General features: G+C 53.3%; 1 protein-coding gene across 12 annotated transcripts in view; it reads right to left on the minus strand.

Annotated features, from left to right (window-relative positions):
• The window catches only part of LOC8053731 (lysine-specific demethylase 3A), a 335,808-nt gene that overhangs the window by 52,588 nt on the left and 269,810 nt on the right, over nt 1-13,410 (minus strand). For 2 of the 12 annotated variants that reach the window (XM_040503284.2, XM_040216830.2), the window contains exon 1: nt 3,849-3,944. The exons of 8 other annotated variants lie outside the window; for them this stretch is intronic. The gene's annotated coding sequence lies outside the window, so the exon portion shown is untranslated. Of the gene's footprint in view, nt 1-3,848; nt 3,966-13,410 lie in introns of those variants that run through there. 2 more of the 12 variants (XM_040503282.2, XM_040503283.2) reach the window with 2 other exon arrangements.

A 13,410-nucleotide genomic window follows, 5' to 3' on the forward strand; every position in this document is an offset into this window, starting at 1 on the left:
CTCCCGAAAATAAGCCCGATCCAAGCACCCAGACGAACAAAGCCTGACATGGCATCTCCGCGGTAAATTCCATCCAGCGAGGTTGCTTTCCAAGACGATCCCTTCACCGTCCGACAACAGACGACGGGCGCGGCGAGCATGACGCAGCAGCGGGTCCGAACCCAGACAGCCCCGGGGCCAAGCGACCCGGCCAGACAGCCGCGACGGGTTCTGGAAGACGCACCGCAGAAGCGATCGTTCGGGTCAGCCCGGGCGGTTGCGCCACGCGCTCGCCGACGCACGCGAGCCCGGCCAGAAATAAACGACCTCGAGGCGACGAGCGAGAGGAGAACCAGAAAAAGCCCCAATGGCGCTCAAATACGACAACAGAGAGCCGCACACGTCACGCCTTCGAAAGAAAAACAAAACTCGGAACAAAATTACCGACGCTTCGCGAAGCAGCGACCCTCAAGCGCGATCGGTCACGTCAACACTGCCAAGCTAAGCTCGCGTTTCGGAACCACGCGGTAGTACGTCTGTGTTACTGAGGCACGTCACAAACTGAACGCCCAAGTCGATCGAGGTCAACCACCGTTGGCGTTTCTCGGCGCGACTTTGTTAGGAGATGCGAGGCTCGGACAAAGGCGCACCAAGCGCCCCGCCATCCCGAAGAGTTCTGCCCCGAGTAGTAGGAGGCACCACACGAGGGCTCCGGAAAGATTTCCCTTGTCAACTCGAGAGTCCTGTTCAATTTTTCCTTACCGCATTCCACACACGATTTTGGAGGACACCTTATAAAAGTCGATTGCTGCACGATACGTGTACGCGTGTCGCACGCTTTCGTCGATAAGGCAGTAGTGCCAGGTTCGGCAAATACGTGCGAGAGGACAAGCAAACAATGCCCACTGCGCAACGAAAGACGACCGCATCAGTAAAAGTATGTGTTAAGGCCATTCGTCTCGAAACCAGACTGCCAAAAGAAAGAAAAGCTCTTCACGCTTCACTTGGGTACAAAATAAAATATCACGAATTCGTTTCACACATACGAAAAAACGCGTAAAAAAATGTAAATAAACCTGGAAAGATAAAAAAGAGGCGCAGGCACGAACCTTATGGGAGTCTGTGCTCCTACGCACTAAGTCTGCGAGTAAACGAGACGGATGAAGTGTATTAGTTGCCAGACCTGTCAAGGAGGGCTACGTCAGGAGTGAGTTACCGTCCTTCCGATCCTAAACGTGGGGAATAACAGCGACCTCGGGTCGCATCATGCATAGTGGCAAAGAAGTCACCAAAAAGAAGGGACGTAGAAAAGGAAGCGGGTCTCTCACGACCTTGTCGAGAAGGGCGTAGCCACGTGTCACGTTCTTCCAATGGCTCTAAGACAGGCTGACATCGTCACACTACGGTTCTTCGCGCCATTTGGAACAAAAGGAAACAGCGCGGTTTGCCTCGTGTTTGGTAGTCTGTTTTCATGGCAGTGGACAAATAGGGGTCACGCCAAATATGACTTCGACGATCGACAAATTTTCTCGGGGAAAAAACTGTTCCCAGTAAGGCACAGCTTCCAAACAAGAGTGGGAACGATTACTGAGGAGCCGAATATTGTACAGTGAACTCGCGGACGGCACAAAAGCAAGCCGCGACGTCAACCATTTCATGTGCACGTCAGTGGCACGGTAGCTGCGTTCGTCAAAAACACAGCAGAACCAACGGCCCTATCAACTACTGTGTAAGTCACGAATGTCGAAGCGCGACATATTACACAGGCACAATTTAAACTACCTCACAAGCATGAGATTTGCGTTCAAATATCCAAGCCGTGAAGCCCCGTGTGCTGCTGGCTTCGTGGACAAGCCGACACGACCCCCCGCTCGGAACATAAAACACAGACCTATCCTGGTGCTTCATGGAGGAACACCCTGGCCGAGTCCGAGAAACGACGAAGTAAGCTGGGCGGGCAGGCCACAAAGGCGACGTTGTCTGCGACAGGTTTTCGAGCGCCGAAGCAGACGCTCCTGACAGGTGCGAGAGAGGAGCGAAAAGGCGGCTGCCGTTCCCCGAAATGTCATCTCACAGGGCATGCGGGGAGCGCGCGCGGGGAGGGAGCGCCGACGATTGAGAAACGCGCTAACACCGCGCAACCAAGATGAGGCAACAATGACATCGATTACTGCAAATCGTGCTCACGCGGGCACAAAGGGTCGCACGATTGAAGGCCGCGCATTGCGGCCCCGGTGCCAGGAGAGCACAGCGTTCTTATCGGCCGAGCCGTTTCTCAACAGGGCGGAACACAATGGCTGGAAGGGGACTACAGATAAGGATCTTCCCGTGGAGGTCGAGTGATGGGACTCCGCAAACAAAGACACGAGGTGCAACCGCGCACAGAGCTGCTGACCGATCAAGGCGAGATGGCCGACCGTTCGCGCGATACTGCAGAATAGCCCAAAGGCCACAGTGACTACGAAGACGATTACATGGCGTAAATCTTATGCGGATACATGCGGGCGGCCGTGGGCGGCTGCACCACATGGATGCCTCGTGACTTTCAGCAACGAAACGAAAATGTGGGAAATTATCGAACGGCGAAAGCGTAGCGTGTCAAGATTGCCCGGGCGGCGCCAAAGGATCAGTAGAAGAAACCAGTCACTCGAAGACCGAAAAGCCATCAGCCCGATCATAGAGCTGAAGGGCAGATGAGGCACCAACGGCATCACAAGGGGACGAAATGACGCAACACGTCTCCCGAGTCAGAAAACGCAAGGTCAAACCTATCCGAGTCTCTTGCGGACTCCGGGGCCAAATCTCGCGAAGCAGGGCCAGTGTGGGAAATTAATGCTGCTCCTGGAAGCTACGCGTAGGGCAGAGAAAACCGGGTCGCTCCCTCGTTTATTTATACACGCACAGGTTGTACAGCAAAAAAAAAGTTTGCGATCCACGCCGACTACTTCGCACGTGCACGAAACGGTGTCAAGGAAAATGGCGGAGCCGTCGGCGGATTGGACCAATTATGCAGGAAGCGTCGAACAACGTCTGTGCGGTCCAAGGAAATCTACCAAAGAGCTGCGACGATCGGTCGGACGGCGCGTGAGAGAACCGCAGCCAAGCACAGGTTTGGGACCAGCGAACCGCGACGCCCGAAACGAGTGCATGGAAAAGCGAAGTCAAAGTCACGGGGAAGACAATCCTCGAGGCGGTGACTCATGAGATAAGGGGCACAACCGGTTTGGAGCGCGCCAGCCGCCGCGCCAGCCTCGAGGCGCCAGAAGGACGTGGCCCACAGCTGAGCGTCCGTCGACGCCCCGGACAAAGGAAATCCGCGGTCGTCCTGCCGGGGGGCGCCCGAGAGGTCCAACCTCGGCGGCGAACCCCGGACGGGCACCAATTTCGCAAACCGCTCTAAACTTAGAGGGCTCCTCCGACGAAGCGGGTCGACTGCCACGGGACAGAGCTGGCGTTGCACAAACAGCTGATAAGGCACAACCGAGTGCGCGAGAAGCGATAAAAATAGCGTGAGGCGCAGATTCCCGGAACTCCCGACCCTTCAAACGTAGCGAGATCGTGAAGCTCATTCGAGTGCGCCGAAAACGACGAAATGGGTCATTCTCGCAGCAGCAGGCACGCACCACGACACAGCGGGGCTCGGAACGACGAAAAGGTGAACGGCGCTGAGCGTCACCGTTTTCCCCTTCGTGGCGTTTCCGGAGGCCCCTCGGCACACAACAAAGAAAGCGTCGTCCCACGAGACCCTCCCCGTTCGAAGACACACACACACGCACACACAGCGAGAGACTGCAGAGATTGTGGGCACACAAAGGACCGGAGCAACGGCACCAGGCGCGCACCCGAGGCTCCCCCGAGGGCACACTCACCTGCGGGGACAATGTATCCGATCGCGAGTGTGGCGAGCGAAGCACGGTAAGGCGACGAAGACTCCAGCGCACACACTGCACGTCCTGGCGAGTCCGAGATGGAGAGCGAGCAGGCAGCGCGCACGGCGGCAGGAATGCGGCGCGCTGACGTCACAACCCGCCTGACTGCTCCAGCGGCTCGCCCAGCGTGGAGGGCTTTGCGATGGGCGAGCAACTGTCACTGCACCCGCCAAGGACAGGCCGTCGTCTCGGGGCTGCCGACAAGGCCCACCCGCGGACCCCCGGCGCTAGTTCGACGAGACGGTGCGGCCGGGCCCTGTGCGCGATCGCTCCGAGGTTCCCAGCGGGGCCTCCACTGGTGCAATTTTGGAGACCCTCATACACGCCGTCGTCGGTGGCCAAGTCAGACTGCGCTCGGTATGGTTCAAATACGCGACCTCGGAGTTGCGACTCCTAATCATGCGAAAATGAAGTAACGGCTACTGACTAGTTCCTCCGTGCAAGCACGACGGTTACCGCTTTTATCGGCAGCAGCTCACAACACGGCTGCTGCCAGCTCTTTGACAAGATTACGTGCAGATGTTTTTACTCGAAACCTCCGAGGTTTGCCTCACGTGGATGCGTTGTCACCGTTGGCATTCCCTGCCGTCGGAGGGGCGCTTCACCGAGAACGTCCTCTTAATCGAGCGTGCGTGGAGAGACCCGCGCAGCCATGACAACGGAAGGTATTTCCAACCGACGACCGCTCTCTCGTGACGCCAGCGAGCTGCGCAACGCGCTCGAAAAGGGGCTCCCGTATCGGCGACGTGTCCTTGGCTGGGCGAAGGTCTTCCACGAGCCCCGTCAGCCCCTCGCCGATAATGTTTATGCAGTCGCCAGCGAGGTCAGCGCCACTCCACGCTTGTCCCCAGCCTATTTCGCCAGACGAGCGCGGCTCCAGAAGTCACCGTGGCCAGCAGCCAAGGCTGCTTACCGCGCCCGTGGCCCGTCCCAGCGGCACGACCGAAGAACACCTCCGAATGCAACCGCGACGTTCGCGTACGACGCACAACGCCTAACCGCAGCTGGGGCCAGTCAAACTAGTCAGCGAGCCCGGCGGAGATAAGAAAGATAAAACGCCACGGGGGCAGCCACGGAGAGCGTCTTTCCGTCGCCGCAGTGAGGGCGAGGATCGAAGGCGACCGCAGGCCCGAGAGTCGGACCACAAAGGGGTGCTCCAACAGACGGCGGAAACGCCACATTTTTAGAGGACGTCAAGGGCGCCTTGGCGGAACCCCCGGCAGGCCCCGAGGGGCCGTCCTGAGACCCCCTCTTTGGGAGCCTGGCGAGGACCTGGGAGCCTGCACACTTGGCCATTTCCATTCTCCACGCAATTGGGCATGTAACGCACGCCAGAGAGAAAACTACTTTTTCCTTATCGCCGGACTCGTAAAACTGGTTTCCTTTTTCCGCGCCGCATTCCCCGGCGCTGGGAATTCGTGCCCGGCAGTGTTGTGCAGCAGCCCTCCCGCGCACGGCCATTCCACGGCGCTCGTCGGCGGTGATGCAACCGCACTGTTCCTGGCCCAAATGAGCCTCGCACGCGTGTCTTCAGCGGCGGTCTGGCCAAAAGAAAGGCGATTAGGCTCCTTTCGAAGGCGAGGACATTCGCAGAAGAAGACGCGGCCAGCGCGCCCTTCACCAGCCGGGTGCACGACGCCTTTCGGGACCCGGCCAGACGCACGCAGACGACGGGTCACAGCAACACCGGAACGACCCGGAATCGACCGAAAATAGCCCCGCGGAAGGCACGATACTCTGCGCGGATCCGCTTGCAGAAACCGGGTCGCTCATCGAAGGCCGCCATGTTCCTTGCAACGGGGATCCCCGAGCTCGATCAGTTTCCATTGTTCAGAGAGAACTCCACGACAGCCCACCGGGAGCGCTACCAAAATGGCAATTGTAAACTTCCCGGCTTTCCCTGACTAATTCTCCAACCGACCCCTCAAACGACAGGGCGTGTTTGGAGTGCACTTTTTATCGGGAAACAATGGTATATCTGACGGCGACAGTGCGATGGCCAGGAACCAAATCGCATTACTTGGGCAGTCTGTTATTTGAGACTTTCTTTTTTTTTTCTGAACATACCGTTTTAAATAAACCGCCAGGCAAACGTATTACTGCGAGTGCAACGAAAAGAGGTTCGCCTTGATGCACGCGTTTCAAGAGGACGCGATTCGCGTTCCGCCAGGACCAGTTTCCGGGCAGAGATGTGCGCCGGCGCGCCGACAGAGTCGTCTTCCACAATCAGGGTTCCTCTTTTTGAGAACTCCGCGACTAGTACTACTTCTACTACTATAGTCACCTGCAGTGCCTTTCTCACTACACACGCGTCTTATATTGTCGCTCACACACACACACACAAAAAAAAAAGGAAGCTCGATTTTCCTGACCGACGCTGATTGGTGCGAAAAATTAAGGTTTTTCCAGATTCACCAAATCCCCAGACAATTGCCGGTTTTTCCGATTTTCCTACGCGGAGTCATCAATGGAGAGCTACGCAGGTTAAGCCTCGTGCATCAGCGCCATTGGAGAGTCTTCCTTCCAGACGAACCATATTCCGCTCAGGCTTGCAGAGCAGCGTTTGCTGGGCAGCGTTTACAGGGTTTACGCGCGCTTACGCTAGAGAGGCCCGTTTTGAGGCAATGAGCACGAGCTGGGTCCCGTCTGCAGCCTTTACGCCCAAGTCCGCTAGTGCACGATAGGAGTACCCACGCCAACCTGGAGATGTTGCATCACGGGAGAAAAAACACTTTAATCTTGTCGCCCCGCAAACTGATAACGCGCCGAATCAGCACACGTGGAGACAAGCTTTACTCCGAAAAGCAACAATGGGCACACGTCGTTGTCCTGCGGGGCATTCGGATCCTCGCAATCGTGGATCGGCAGTCCAACGGTTCCACAGACCTTCTTCGCAACCCTCCGGCGGAAACAATGCGGACTGCAGCGAAGCGTCTCGGACAGCCTTCGCCTCGATACAAACCCAGAAAACGGAAGTTGGAATGCCCTAAACGTCCACTACCGCCGCAGAGGTCCGCGGTATTTCGGTCCCGCGGAAGATGTTGACACTTGGACCTTTAAAAAGAACGCGTACCACGCCAAACATTTCGCCATTTTACCTTGAGCTTCCCCTACCCGAAGATTTATGTCACCGTAAAACGAAGAATGTGGATAAAAAAAGAACGCGCTCAAACGCTGCGCCGTGAAAAAAGCCGGACTCCCTCACAAATTATCGCAGTGAGAGAATACGGTACGGGCGTTTGTTCGAGTCTAGCCCGTAAATAAGCATGGCGCAAACGGTTGGGAGGAAGCGTGTCGCGTCGGCTGACAGCTATCGCCAAATAAATACACACCGAGAACGAAGGGTAGGACGAAATAGCACGTGGCAGCTAAGAGATAAAGATGAGAGACTGGGTCTCCGCAGACTCAGGTGGACGGTAGTCACAGCTTAAATTTCAAGTTTGAAACTTGAAACAGCTTACATCGCTTTCCTTCCGTCCTACGAAGTGCACGACCGAAGGACGACGCGAGCTAGGAAAGACTGTTCCTGAGCGCACAGGGCGACCATCTTATCATAAGAGCTCATCACAGCGACGAGAGGTCCAGATACAGACGCGGGAAACGAGGCGCCAGTTTCGAGTCAAAACGAAAACAGCACCCTCGGGAAAAGAATCACCCTTTTGCTACTCCCTTCTCCGCGGTCCTCCAACGCGCGTCACAGCGGAAAAGAAGCCCCCCCCACGCAATCTCACTTCTCGGCGGAAGTCAGTTTCCGAGAACTCGACGGTGGCACACAACCGCACCATTCGAGAGAGCGGTGCGTTGTCTTCTTCGAAGAATGCGTGTTGCCACCCGCGAAGAACAATCTGGCCGAACCAGCGTCAAGGAACCGGCACGCGCCAACGTTTGTAGCCCCCCCCCCCCCCCCCCCCCAGAAAACAGCTCGTTCGCCCAACCGGCGCGCGCTGCGTCCAAATGTCCCGCTTGCACAATCGGGTATGGCGCCCACACCGCCGACGAGTACGGTAGCTCGTAGCGTGGCGCCAGTGTGACAGATTGCCCGACTCCCAGTAACGGCGCACCTGCGCCGTTGTCAAGGTTGACCAAACGCCGCTCGAAAAACGGCACGCTGCGCTCAGGCCCGACTCGTGAACAGAGACGGCCGACGAGAGCAGGCGCGTGCGGGGGCGCCGCTCGAAAAACTACCCGGGCAGCTGGGGCAGACGTCGGGCGAAAGCCGTGACGCTGCATTCCACGCCGGATGCGTTCCGCGGGACTCGTCACAAGTTCTGTCACGCGCGAAGCTCCAGTTCCTGCCCGGAGCAGCCATCGTGGTGAAACGATGCGTCCCTGCGGCACTTCCCCTCCCCTCTTGCCCAATTTGCCCACGTCGGAGCTAAGGGGAAAAAAAAATACTTATACCGAGACAAAGAAAAAAGAAAAACGGCTTCTTGGGAACGGATGTTGCAATGAGACTGCATCTGTCAACACTGCTCGCTACCCCAACAAATACGACAAAGCCTCACAGAAACGGAGACGCGATAACGCCGTCTTCAAAATTGCTCGGTGTGCACAGCGCTTCGAGCCCGCGCTAGGCTTGAAACGGCCGAAACCCCATTCTGGTCTATTTCTCTTTCCAGCTGCGATAGCCTGGCAGTGTCGTCGTCGTATTGGCCAAAAGCCAAGGCCTTCTTGTTAGCGAGTCGGAACTCGATCAACTGCGCCGAAAGTGGAGTTGCTCAACGCCCACAAACGCTAGAACAGCAGAGGAAATGAAAGGACAAGCCGCAACGGAGCAGGTGCTACTTCCTGGGGGATACCTAAAACGCAACCGAAAAACAACGCGGATCCTTAGTACCGAGTTAAATAAACCCCTCCGGGCTTTCGTGGGTGTTTCCATAATAAACATTTCGCGCCCATATGAAGTTACACTCAAGCTACTGTATCGGAGAGAAACTACAGAAAACAAAACATGGATTCCTTTTCGATGAATACGGCTGTTGTGCGCTCCTTGGTTAGACGAAGGCGCATGACCTTTGTCGGCAGAACAATACCGGCAACAATATGTTAGGTGGCGAAAGGAAAAGGTCAATTCTTTTCCGACAATGTATCGGACGCACGCAACTAGGCTTTGAAATGTTGGCGCCGCCGTAGCGAGCAGCAGTAGAGTATACCTCCGCGCCAATAATGCCCTACTGTTCCAAGGAGCTTGCGAAGCAGTCGAAATGCGTCGGATGCTGCGAGGGTCGAGCTCTTCGCAAACGTCAGTTAATGTCACCCGTAAAGAGCAGCCAGCCGCCACGGTCGCATGCCTGTCAGCGCTAGATGGCTGAAACTGAATTGGTCGGCACAGCGCCGTTCCAAGAAGAGACAGCCAATTCCATATTGGAGGCAGCCCCCTCATGACGCAGTCATGGGGCGAAACATCCGAGGTTAGGTTTCGAGAAGTTCCGAAATTATGAGGAAAATTTTCGACATTTCGGGATGTTTCGCGGTGGTGTCACGACCGATGTGCTTTACAAAAAAACCTTTAGGTTGCTGATGAAGCAATAGTGTTTCTTGTGACCCCAGTGTAGCTAGACCACAAATCTACAACTTTTTGCTGGATCGCATTTGCCCGCTCTGCGAATGCGGCCACGGTCGGCCATTTTAAGGTTTCGACTTTGTCGAAACCTTAAAAACAAATAAATATTTTTCACCGATCGTATCCCTGCGCGCCAGCATAGCCACAAAACACTGAATACTTACCGATGGCAAGTTGCGCCGCACAACATGACGGCATAGTCGACCTTCCTCTATCCCATCCACTGAGTTTCAAAAATCTGCTTCGTCGAGCGACTTAATCAAGCACGAAATATCACCCACGGCACAGTGTACTAGACCCACGGCCATTTTGAAGGCAGCCTGCCGCCACAGCGCTGTCCGCCATATTACTCTGATGTCTAGAGATAATATAACTTTACTGAGAAGATGGCCGACCGTGGCCACATTCTTGTGCATAGGCGGAGCTGGGCAAACGCGATCCAGCAAACAATCATAAAGATCAGTGAGCTAGACAGTCTGTGCCACCACCACGGGCTGTTAAAACCTGTCCAGCACAATTCTCCACGTTCCTGGTTCTGCTGTCTTTCTTTTACTACCACGGACGGTAGTTTGCGCCAGCTAGCCTACAGATTAAAGACCAAAAGTATAATTCCTCCCTTCACCGTTCGAAGTCAATTTGCTTCCCCTCTGCAATTTCGTAACCCGGGTGCTGTGGGATATCACCAAGATGACCTTTGGAGGATGAAGGAAAAAAAAAATCATCACCCCCCGTTTTTTACCCCCCGGCGAGGGAGTCCCAGTTTCCTGTGGTCAAACCTACTCTGCGTTACCCCGGCACCGGGCCCACTGGAAGACAGGGTGGAGACTTGGGGCCGGAGCCACGCGGGAGGGAGTTCCAAATTTCCTCTGTCCCGCCTTACCTCAGCTGTGCTAGTTAGTTGTACGTCATTGAATTCTTCCTAGATAACTTCCACCAGTCTTCCAACGTCATATTTGTTATTAAAATTCTCTGCGAGGGCAAGCACTGTGCACCTCAACACAACGTGCTCTATTGTCTCGTCTTCCCCTTGGCATACGGCACAGTGCGTATCCATTTCCTCATACCTTGTCCTATATGTCCTAGTCCTAAATACTGGTCCAGCCTCAAATAACAACGAGTTCCCCGTGAATTATCATACCAGGCTGGCGTGAGCGGGAGATCTGTCACGCTCATTCTTTCGCTTTGGTGTTGTGAAAGAACCAAGCTCTCCCTCAAAACGAGTTCCTCTTGGATTCCGTCCAATCGTCCTGAAGTAACTGTCGTCAACACTCTTGACTGGATGTACTCTGTTAAGGCGCATTCCCACCGGCGATGTAAGCAGTCGCGCGATGCGACTAGATCGCATCGCAAAAAAATTAGATGGTCACACCGGCGTGCGCGAGAAGCGAGCAGAGCGAGTCCAACGCCTTCGTTGGCGAGTCGTTTCTCGAAAACTCTCGCTCCGAACGCCGTTGATTGGCTCAGCCGCTCCGCGACTAGATCGCATCGCAAAAAAGTCGGGTCGAGTAGCGGCTGTTCAAATCGCGTCGCTTTTTTGCCCGCGATTGTCGCTTTTGCGATGAAAGTTATCGCGCGTCTAGATCGCATCGCCGGTGGGAACGCGCCTTTATTGAGATGTTTCTCGAATCGAGAAGACTCCAGCTCGTTGCGCGCCATCTCGCGGCGAAAACGGAATGCGGTTCCGCTGCGAGTACTGTGTGTACTTGCGAACGCAGGTACACAAAGTACTTGCGTTCGCTCGTTTACGCAATACTAAAACTCACTACTGTTTTACCGGTTTTCCAACGCCAACGAAACGTACTGCAGTGAGCAGCCGTGCAAAATGCCATAAAAATTTTTGTAACTATTTCTTTTTATTTTTTTTTTTTTTGTATTTTGGGGCGTTTAGTTTGGAAGAATGGGCGGCGAATTTGGCTAGAATGTTTCACTTAATTTTAAGACTATTTTTATTTTATACCTTTTTTTTCAATTCAGAATATTGCAATTGGCGCCAGTAATGATAATTTGCCAACTTTAGAATGCCATAGTTCGCGTATTTGAAATTAGATCATAAGTAGAGATGCCGCGAATTTTTTGCGAACCCGAGTTCGAAGATTGAACCAAGGGGGTCGAAATGTTCGCAAAGTTTCAAAGCGTCGAACTTATTACATACAAAAATGGCGATTTTCGAACTTCCGAATTTTCGGCGCTGAGAGATTTGATTGTTTTCAAACTTCCGATTTTTCGCACTATGAAGTTCGACATTTTCGAGCTTATCACGCAAAGGAATTTGACGATTTTCAAAATTTCAAACCCCAGTTTAGAAGTGCGACAGGCTTCGAACTGGTGAACAAAAGTTCGAAGAAGGTCGAACCAAGTGCACCCCTATAGGTTCGAGACAACAAATATAAATAACACAAGATGTCAATGTGTGAAGTGGAGTTGAAATCTCACTAGAGTCATTACTTCGTGCCACCAAAGACTTGCTTGTAAAGCGCTGAATGATCGCTTCAGAGGTGGCTTCGGCCTCATACCTCACACCTTTCGTCTTCCGCACAAAGCCTCTCCCACACACAACTCCGTAGGTAGCTCCAAAATAACATGTGGGCCAACAGATCCCTGATCTGCAGGCTTGGAATGTAACCGAGGAATTTCGCTGGGAGCGTCCTTCGTGGCATTAGTTGTTTCTGAACGAAAGTCCCCCGCTTTCCTCGAGTCAAGGAAAGGCGTGCGCAGAATGGGATGCCGATGCGCTAAAGCGAAAGCTGAATCGGCGCTTACTTCATTACCAATAGTAATAACCAGCTGCAATTTTGAGTGGCCAATGTTTCCATTCATTAAAGAAGACGAGTTCCATGCAGCGGCAACACGGTTAGCCTGGTAAGAACCGGTCGCGACCTGATCAGCTGTATTTTAGCATGACACCCGGCCCCCTGCGGAAATCGAAACTCGCAACCTTTTCGAACTTGTACTTGGAAAGAATTCTAAATCTTCGATTTTTCGAACTTCAATCTTAAATTAAATCTAAATGTTCCAACTTTTCGAACGATCTGTTAAAAAGATTTGAAATCTTCGAACACAGAAACTTTCAATTTCGAATTGCTTGGCTACAAAAATTTTACTGTTTTTCCTGAACGTGAACCCGAGGTCGACGTTCTTAGCGCGTGGAATAGAGCGAACGCGAACCATCATTCACACTCTGACGGCCTTCCAGAAGATGATAATAAGTTGCACCACCAATAGCCCGCCACCCTAACAGGAGGGCAGGGGGCTTGGGTATACCGTATATCCCCAAAATAACCCAAAAGTCTAGCTCCCGCCAAATCAATGTGCTCATAAAGCTGGAGAATCAAAAAAAAAAAAAAATTGTGAACAGTAATTATTTTTACGCTGGCACTGTGTCACTCTTATGCGGTGACTAGAATGAAGTTATTAACGTCCAAAATACCTATGCCTTTCGATTATCCTGTGTTGTTAATTATTTTCGGCAGTTAAGAACTTTTCCGATAGGCATGACTGAGTGGCTGCAGCGTGAAAAATCCGCATCAAATAAAACAATAATTATACCGCATTTGTCTTGTCGTGCACAAACTTAACCAAAATTGAGCACAGATATTTGTTGCTACTCCAAAAGATGGTACAACGCTTTCTCATTAGCCTCAACAACGTATGCCATAAAACGCAAAAAAAAAACAAAAAAAAAGGAGAAGCACACTAATTTTGCCTGCCAGCAATGTCTGATATAGCACCCATACAGGTGCAGCTAACAAAACCACAGCAGACTTGGTTAGGATTTGCAGTGAAGTTAAGGAAGGACCAGTGTCGAACCCAGTGGGTGCAGTCGGATGATCTTCCTTTGTTCCTGGGATTGAGTCTTTCAGGGAAACTGACTTGAACCTAGGAAAACCTGACGCAATCGATGCTTTTCTGCACTGTCGAAACATTAGGCGCCCCTCGTCG

The sequence above is a fragment of the Ixodes scapularis genome, unplaced genomic scaffold, assembly GCF_016920785.2.
Source record: "Ixodes scapularis isolate PalLabHiFi unplaced genomic scaffold, ASM1692078v2 PGA_scaffold9__187_contigs__length_104089568, whole genome shotgun sequence".
NCBI lineage: Eukaryota > Metazoa > Arthropoda > Arachnida > Ixodida > Ixodidae > Ixodes > Ixodes scapularis.